The sequence below is a fragment of the Solanum lycopersicum genome, chromosome 4 (genome assembly GCF_036512215.1).
Source record: "Solanum lycopersicum chromosome 4, SLM_r2.1".
In the NCBI taxonomy this organism is placed as follows: Eukaryota; Viridiplantae; Streptophyta; class Magnoliopsida; order Solanales; family Solanaceae; genus Solanum; species Solanum lycopersicum.
The window spans coordinates 49983292-49990552 of record NC_090803.1 but is presented as its reverse complement, the minus strand read 5'-3'; positions in this window follow the sequence as shown (position 1 = coordinate 49990552).

Here is a 7261-nt window from a genome sequence, read left to right as displayed (position 1 = left end):
TCATGCCAGCATGCCTTTATATTTCTGGCAGGATATATTGGGTCCTCTCAATGGGGACTACACATTGGACTCCACATTAAGCTCATGTGGTTTTATTATCGGTTATTAGTAGCTCCCACTATTAAGTTAGACTCTCTAATTCATTAACTGTATTTATAGTTCAGTTATTTTTAAGTCTCGGCATGTTATAACTTTTGTCATTGCATCCGTTAAGCTCAGAATTTAGTATATCATATTCAGATTATTATACTTGTTTTTTTTTCTTGTTCAGTTATGTTTTGTTTTAGCTTTACTCTATCCTACATGCTCAGTACCTTCATGTACTAACACATATGTGTGCTACATCTTCTCGTGATGTAGGTTCAGGTTCTCAGCATCCAAATCACACAAAGATCAATTCCGGATCTCCAGTTCAGCAGATTCAGTTGTGAGTCCTCATTCTCTGAGAACAATAGTCATGAGTTTTTTTTCATTCTTTTAGTCATTTAGTTTCAATTTTTGCTAAACAAAGCCGAGGCCTGTCCCGGCATTTCTAGTTAGTTTAGAGGCTCAGACATAGTTATTTTCAGCTCATTATTGAGTTAACATTTCCTTTATATTAAACTCATCCTTTTCAAATATCTCAGTTATAGAATGTGATTATTTCCCTTCTTTTCAATTTAAATTATGATTTAGCTTCCGCATTCAGTTTATTATCTTTAAGTATGCTCTTGATCAATGAAGTGTGAATGAGTTAGGATTGCAATTTATGTTTGACAATCCTGGATATTGTAATTTGAATTTGGTGAGAGACTTTTATGCCAATTGGTTAACTGAAACGAAATATAAGTGTGCCTATGAGGGGGGAAGATGTTAAATTTTCTTCCCAAGTTGTGAATGAGGTGTTGGGGACCCCTAATTCTGATTCTGACACGTTTAATGACTTGAAGGATAAACCTTTGTAGGGATATCTGGCACACTTTGTGTGGGGTTGAATCAAATGCTAGGTGGGAGAGGAGTAAGGACATAGGGAGGCATAATACCCTCCACTTTGCTAATTTTAATCAGGTAGTTGGAGTATGGTTGAATATAGTGTGTAGTGTGTTCCTTCATGCTAAACACTTGACTAATGTGACTCGCGATAGGGTGTGTTATTTTACATATGGATGAAAAGATTGCCCGTTAATTTGGGGCTATTTGAAAAAAACATGATAAAGTTACGAAATAATTTGAGGTGAAGATTTTGTCATAAGGGGTTAATTACCCATTTTCTGAGGAGTCATGAAATTGAGGAGGAGGAGTTGGACATGACTATTGCTGGGCACCCGGATCTAGAAGGTAAGTTGGTAGACATCACTCGCACAAAGGCGCTAGACATATTGCATGGGTCTGTCTTATGAGCTCTCGATAGGCAAGACCATGATGATAGCGTCATGGAACGCATGTTTGGTATGGCTAAATTGAAGTTGCGAATATGATTCCTCCTAGTCACAGATGATGAAATGAAGGCATTGGTAGAGCGTTATCCATTGATAGATAGTGCAACCTTTCTGTGCAAGACTGATCCCACCTTTTTGGAGCATGTGGATGATGATGAGCCCATCGCTGATAAGGCAATGGATTTTGAAGAATATGATGACGATGTGGATAAGGAAAATTCCTTAATGGTGTTTGATCATGACAACGACGAAGCCTAAAGGACCCCGGGAGTATTCCTACCTCTGACTTTGTTTTGTTTGTGCACTGAGGACAGTGCTTATGTTTAAAGTGTGGGATGGGTGTATTCTCTAGGTATATATTTGTTTACTACTTTATTTAGTCTAGTGTAGTCTTTAGTTATTTTTTGTTATTTTTTTTAGGTTTCTCAGAGTTTGTTTTCAGTACTTTTACAGAGGATTGTCCCTTTGAACTGTATATAATTAGTTTAGTGCTTTATCGAGTCCTAGAGTCGTCTTAGGAGTGACATTTTCAAATTATATGAGCATGTTAGTCGATATATTTGTATATGAGTCATAATGCCATGTGTGGTGAGATTTGATTGATTCTTTCTTAACTTGATATCCAGAACTTGTCTTGTATGTGTTGAATGAGTAGCTTGTATGATTTAAGGAATATGATTGAGTTGTTTCTTTGAAATAACCAATTCTTGACTCTACTTGTATGCTTGCCATGAAATTGTCCCCTTGTGAAGCTCCATTGAGCCTTTAGCCTTGTTCATTTGATAAGCCAATTGACAAGCCAAAACCCATTATTTGATACCAAGTCTTTTGATCCTCGTAAGGTCTTTAATGTACTATGTTAAGAAGAAGGGTTGAAAAAATAAGGTTGAATGAGCTAAATGTGAATTGCTACATTGTGTGAAAAACAAAGTTCAAATTTGGTCCTGGTCCTTAGAGACAATGTGCACCTGGACTGAAATTGAGGGTGGCTAATTTAAGACTATGCTCGAAACATTTTCCCTTATCCTATCAAGGATAAAGTGCACCTTACTCAAATGAAAAAGATCTAGTGTTTGGGTGGATAGTGCAAAAGCATTGTTTTTAAAAAAATGAAAAAGAAATAAAAGGGAAATTATGGAGAAATAAAGGGGTATTTAGTCAGGAAGTATGTACTAAGAAAAAAGAATAGTATGAAGGATGTTGTTCGCTAAATGATAACATGTGCATTAGGGAGGAGTGGTTACTATAATGAATTCAAAAAAAATTCATCCATTACCTAAAACCAACACTACAACCAAATGAAAGTCCTCTTGATTCCTTGAGAATTACGATGTGAAAGTTGAATTACAATGTCGGCAAGCATATGACATGTTAAGGAAGTAAGAACTTTATTTGTGAGTTTGAGTTCATTATGTTGAAACAATAGGCCTTTTGATTTTAACATTGAGCTTGGGTGAAAGGTTGTGCTAAAAAAATAAACAAGTGCGGGCATCTATGACATGTGTAGGAGTTTCCAGTTGATGTGTTGGTATGAGTTAGCATTAGCCCGAAAAGAATAATAATAAAAGACTAATTCTTTGAACATATGTTGTACATGGAATATATGTGGAAAATTGTTGCATCCAATGTAAACTGCATAATCATGATTAAAAATGTTTGGTTGACTTTAAGATGAGTTGATAAAGCCAAGGGTTATAAAAAAGAGTTGATGGTCTAAAGATTATTCGAAGACAAACAAAAGTCTGAGTGTGCGGTGGTGATATTAGGCATATTTATATGCCTAAGTAGTCCATATCCGCCTATGTTTTCTTGGTGTTAAAGGAAAACCTTTAGTTTATTAGCTTGATTTTATGGTTGCTTGCGATGATTATGCACTTACACACATGATTAGTTTAGGAACTCTCGAAGAATGCGGAGATGGAACAACGAAAGAAGGAATAAAATTGGACGTGAAAAATGCCTAAGGGTAGAATTACCTAGGCGAGGTGCACTGGCAGACGCATCGTGCTAAGACCTTACGCTCAGAGCCAGTATTGAGGCGCACTCATAGGTGCGCAGCACCAAAGCTTGACGTGCATAGGACTTTCTTAGGCGTGATGATGGTGCACCGCACCTGTAGAAACTTAGTACCAGATGTGCTAGGTGCGATGGAGGCGTGGCACCCCAATCTGATTCCGACTTTTCCAAATTTTAAACATTAACTAGGAGTTCTAATTTGAGTACGATTTGTTCTTATATTAACTATATAGATCCTAGGGCTGCCATTGCTAGGGGTTCAACTTTTGTTTAATGTAAAGGGCAAGAATCAAGTATGTAATCCTCTTAACTCTCTTATTTTTTGAATTCGTTTATGAATAATTATCTTTTCTTGATCACTAAATGAATGAGTATCTAAACTTCCTAGTTTTGGGGCTGTAGTTATGAATAGATTGTTGAATATTTGAGGTTTTATGACATAATCTTCGATTGTCAATTCTAATTATTTTTATATTTTTGCTTTACTATTTTATGCTTGCTTACCATAAAAAAACTAGTGTCGAATCTTGAATTTACCATAGGAGAGATTAGATAGACCAGAAAATATAGAAAGCTCGGTCAGGAGTGACGCCCGGAAGACGAACACCTTTTTTTGTTATGAAATAGGATGAAATATAAATGCTCGCCAGTTAGTATTTTTATCACCACTCAACAATGTAGGTAAATAGATAACTAGGGTAGGTGACGAGAGGTGTGTAACCCGAATTATACTATTAGCCCTACAAACCAGTAAATTTACAACTACAGTTAGTTCGAAGCCAATAATATGATGCATGACATTCATTATATGTTGCAGTCCTGGATTGTGAGGTTGCTAGCTTTACCTCTAGCACTATCAGCTATCCACCCAATTTTCCATGTTTGGATGCTGCACCGGCATGTTCCTAATGAGTCTCATATGCTCCCGTATGATTAAGTTGAGTTGGATGGTCGTTTGACCTTTCTAGAGAGTCGGTTGCCATTCTAGCCAGAGATGTCAAAAAATTACAGTCGAGAGACATTCATGTTGTTAAGATTTGTTGGAGTCATAGTCTTGTCGAGGAGGCTACCTTGGAGATCAATTAGGAGAAGTGGGAGCAGTTTCCCAATTTATTTGAGTCTTCAGGTACTTCTTAACTCGTAATTTCGCGGACAAAAGTCTTTTTTTAAGTAGTGGATATTGTAATGACCCTCCAAGTCTTTTTTTACCTTGATGCCTCTTTTTCTTTGTTTAGAGAGGTCCTACAGTGACCCCAAGTCATTTATGACTTATTGGCATTGACTGTTTGGTTGCCTGATTGTTGTTTGGATATTGTGCAGCTTTCTGTGTTTTAGAGACCTTGAAGTTTCAAAAGTGACTTTTAGTTCGTTCATCAGAAAAACGGCCTCAGAATTGAATATTTATAGTTCTATCAATTCCAGAATGGCTAAACTAGGCTAGAAGTATGGTTGACTCGACTCCCGAGACTTTTGACATGAGTTTAGACCATATTTAGCGTTTTAGCCTTGAAAACTAGCCAACAATTTACTTTGGTCAAGATTATTAGAAAACGTGTCCGAATGAATAATCTAACACGTGGTAAGCCCCGAAATATCGAGTTTGGTCTAGAATGACTTTACGTTCAACTCCTGAGGCCTTCGAATTCTTTTCAAGCTCCTCGGTAAATATTGGTTAAAAATGGTCTTTGGGTGTAGGATCCACTTTTTGTCAAGATGACATCACATGGGAATTTTGACTGCGCTAGTGAGTTCAGAATGTCGAATTTAGTGGGGTAGCATAGTCCGTATGCGCACACAGGATTCTGAACGAATTCTCAACGCGCCATCGGAGACTTTAAAAAAATACCAAAAGCTGAAATTTGGTGCATCCCTTTTAGCGACCAAATTTTGGGCTTTTAACGACAAGATTTTGGGCTTATTAGCAATCAGATTCGCCTTTTAAAAGCCCCATTTCTTCTTTCAGACCACATTTTATAAGTGTGATATCTTGAGCTTTAGAGCTTCAAATTGGGAGATTCAAGAAGCTAGGCTGTGAGATTTTTCGAGGAGAAAGCGTTGGTGAGTTTAGAAACTGATTTGGGACCTTCATGAGGTTAATTCTCGCTTTCACCTACTGCCATGGCTACATTGTGAACTAAATTTGTGGGATATTTAGGGATTCAATTTCTCCCTCATTCTATGTTCGAATTTGATGATTTCGGTGGCTATTTTGAGTGGTATTTCAAGGAGAACGTCGTGGTATTGTCAAAATTCACTCTAAACCTCCAGTTTCTAGTATATTTACAGATTCAGCTGCTGTCCTATTTCTGTTCTTGAGAAAATCTAGGTTTTGGTTGCATGTTGATATTGTGATGTCTTCGAGCCTCAAATTGTGTCACATTTTGGGACATGAGCTTGGGGAACTGATTATGAACTATTTTGGGGTTAATACAAAAATTTCTAGTGCGGGTCCCACTTTTCCCAAAATTGGTCCATCCCATTTTTAATGATTTCAATGTCTAAGCGATCGTGATAACGTTTTGATTCTATTTCTAATATTGTCGAAGTGTTTCAAGGTTGTTCGAAAAGGGAAAGCCTCCAAGAAGTGATTTTGGAGCACGTGTGATCAGCCTATAGGTAGGTTACGACTTACCTCTCTTAGATTGAGCTCAACAATGTGTATGCATGTTGAATAGTTGGGATTTGGGTTGGGTATTATTGAATCATGCATAGGTCTATAGAAATCCTATTCGGGAATTATCACGTGACTGTGGGCATGCTATGTTTTATTAACTCTGCTATGTGGAATATATGTGCGCTTGATTACTATTTATTAAAGCATGTTGGGCCTTAGTTTAGGTTTGACTAAGGCTTGCCTTAGAAATGCATGATTCAGCCGATATCGCTCGGCCGACTTAGATCATTATAGACTGGTGTAGCAGACTTGAGTATGATAGTTTGGCACTTACCCAGGCGATACACTTGCTTCGACAATAGTTATCCTTGTTTCTCCGATACTACGGCTTCACGAGTTATGTCAGCGACATTGGATTCTGCTTCGCGACTTGAAGTTGGTTTTTGATTCGGTTCCAAGGACTTATATTAATTGGCTAAGTATGGACAGCATTCCCGCAGACACTTATAATCATGGATCGATAGGGACTCTTTCAGCAGCTATATTGGCACCTTTGTCGGGTATCCAAATTTAAGCTCCAACCTCGACCTCATATTGATATTTTCGAAGAGCACCCGGCCTCGATCACCCTGATACTTATATAGAGCATCCGGTTAGAGGTCCGACCTCAGCTACTTAATACTTGTGATTGGGTACTTCAGGTGAGCATCCTATTCGAGGTGTCGGGCTTATGGGGGTCTATTCGGGTTTTTTATTTATACTTGTGCGCTAGTGTACCTTCTGGTCTTATGGGGTCCATTTAGGTGTAGTTAGCTTATAAATTACTTTAGTTAGTTCTGTTTGCACTCATATGTGTTCCATTATTACTTAGATTTCCATTATTGACTTGTGTTTGTGTTATTCCTTCTTTCATATTGCCTTTAGTTTTCAAGCACAGTCGGCCTATGATGTCTACTGGGTACCTATTGTTTTGGTACTCATGCTACACTCTACATCTATTTCGTGATGCAGGTCTGAGCACTAGTGGCCGACAGTGATATCGAGCTTTGAGCAGTCTGATCTAGAGACGGGGGTGAGCACATGACATTTTGTATTATTTCAGTCTCCATTTGTATATATAAACTTGTCTTTTGCCTTTTGACACAATCCAGTTTCTGTGGTCCACTTTTTGGGACTTCTACTCGTTTTGTTGGTAGCTCTGTTCTAGTGACTT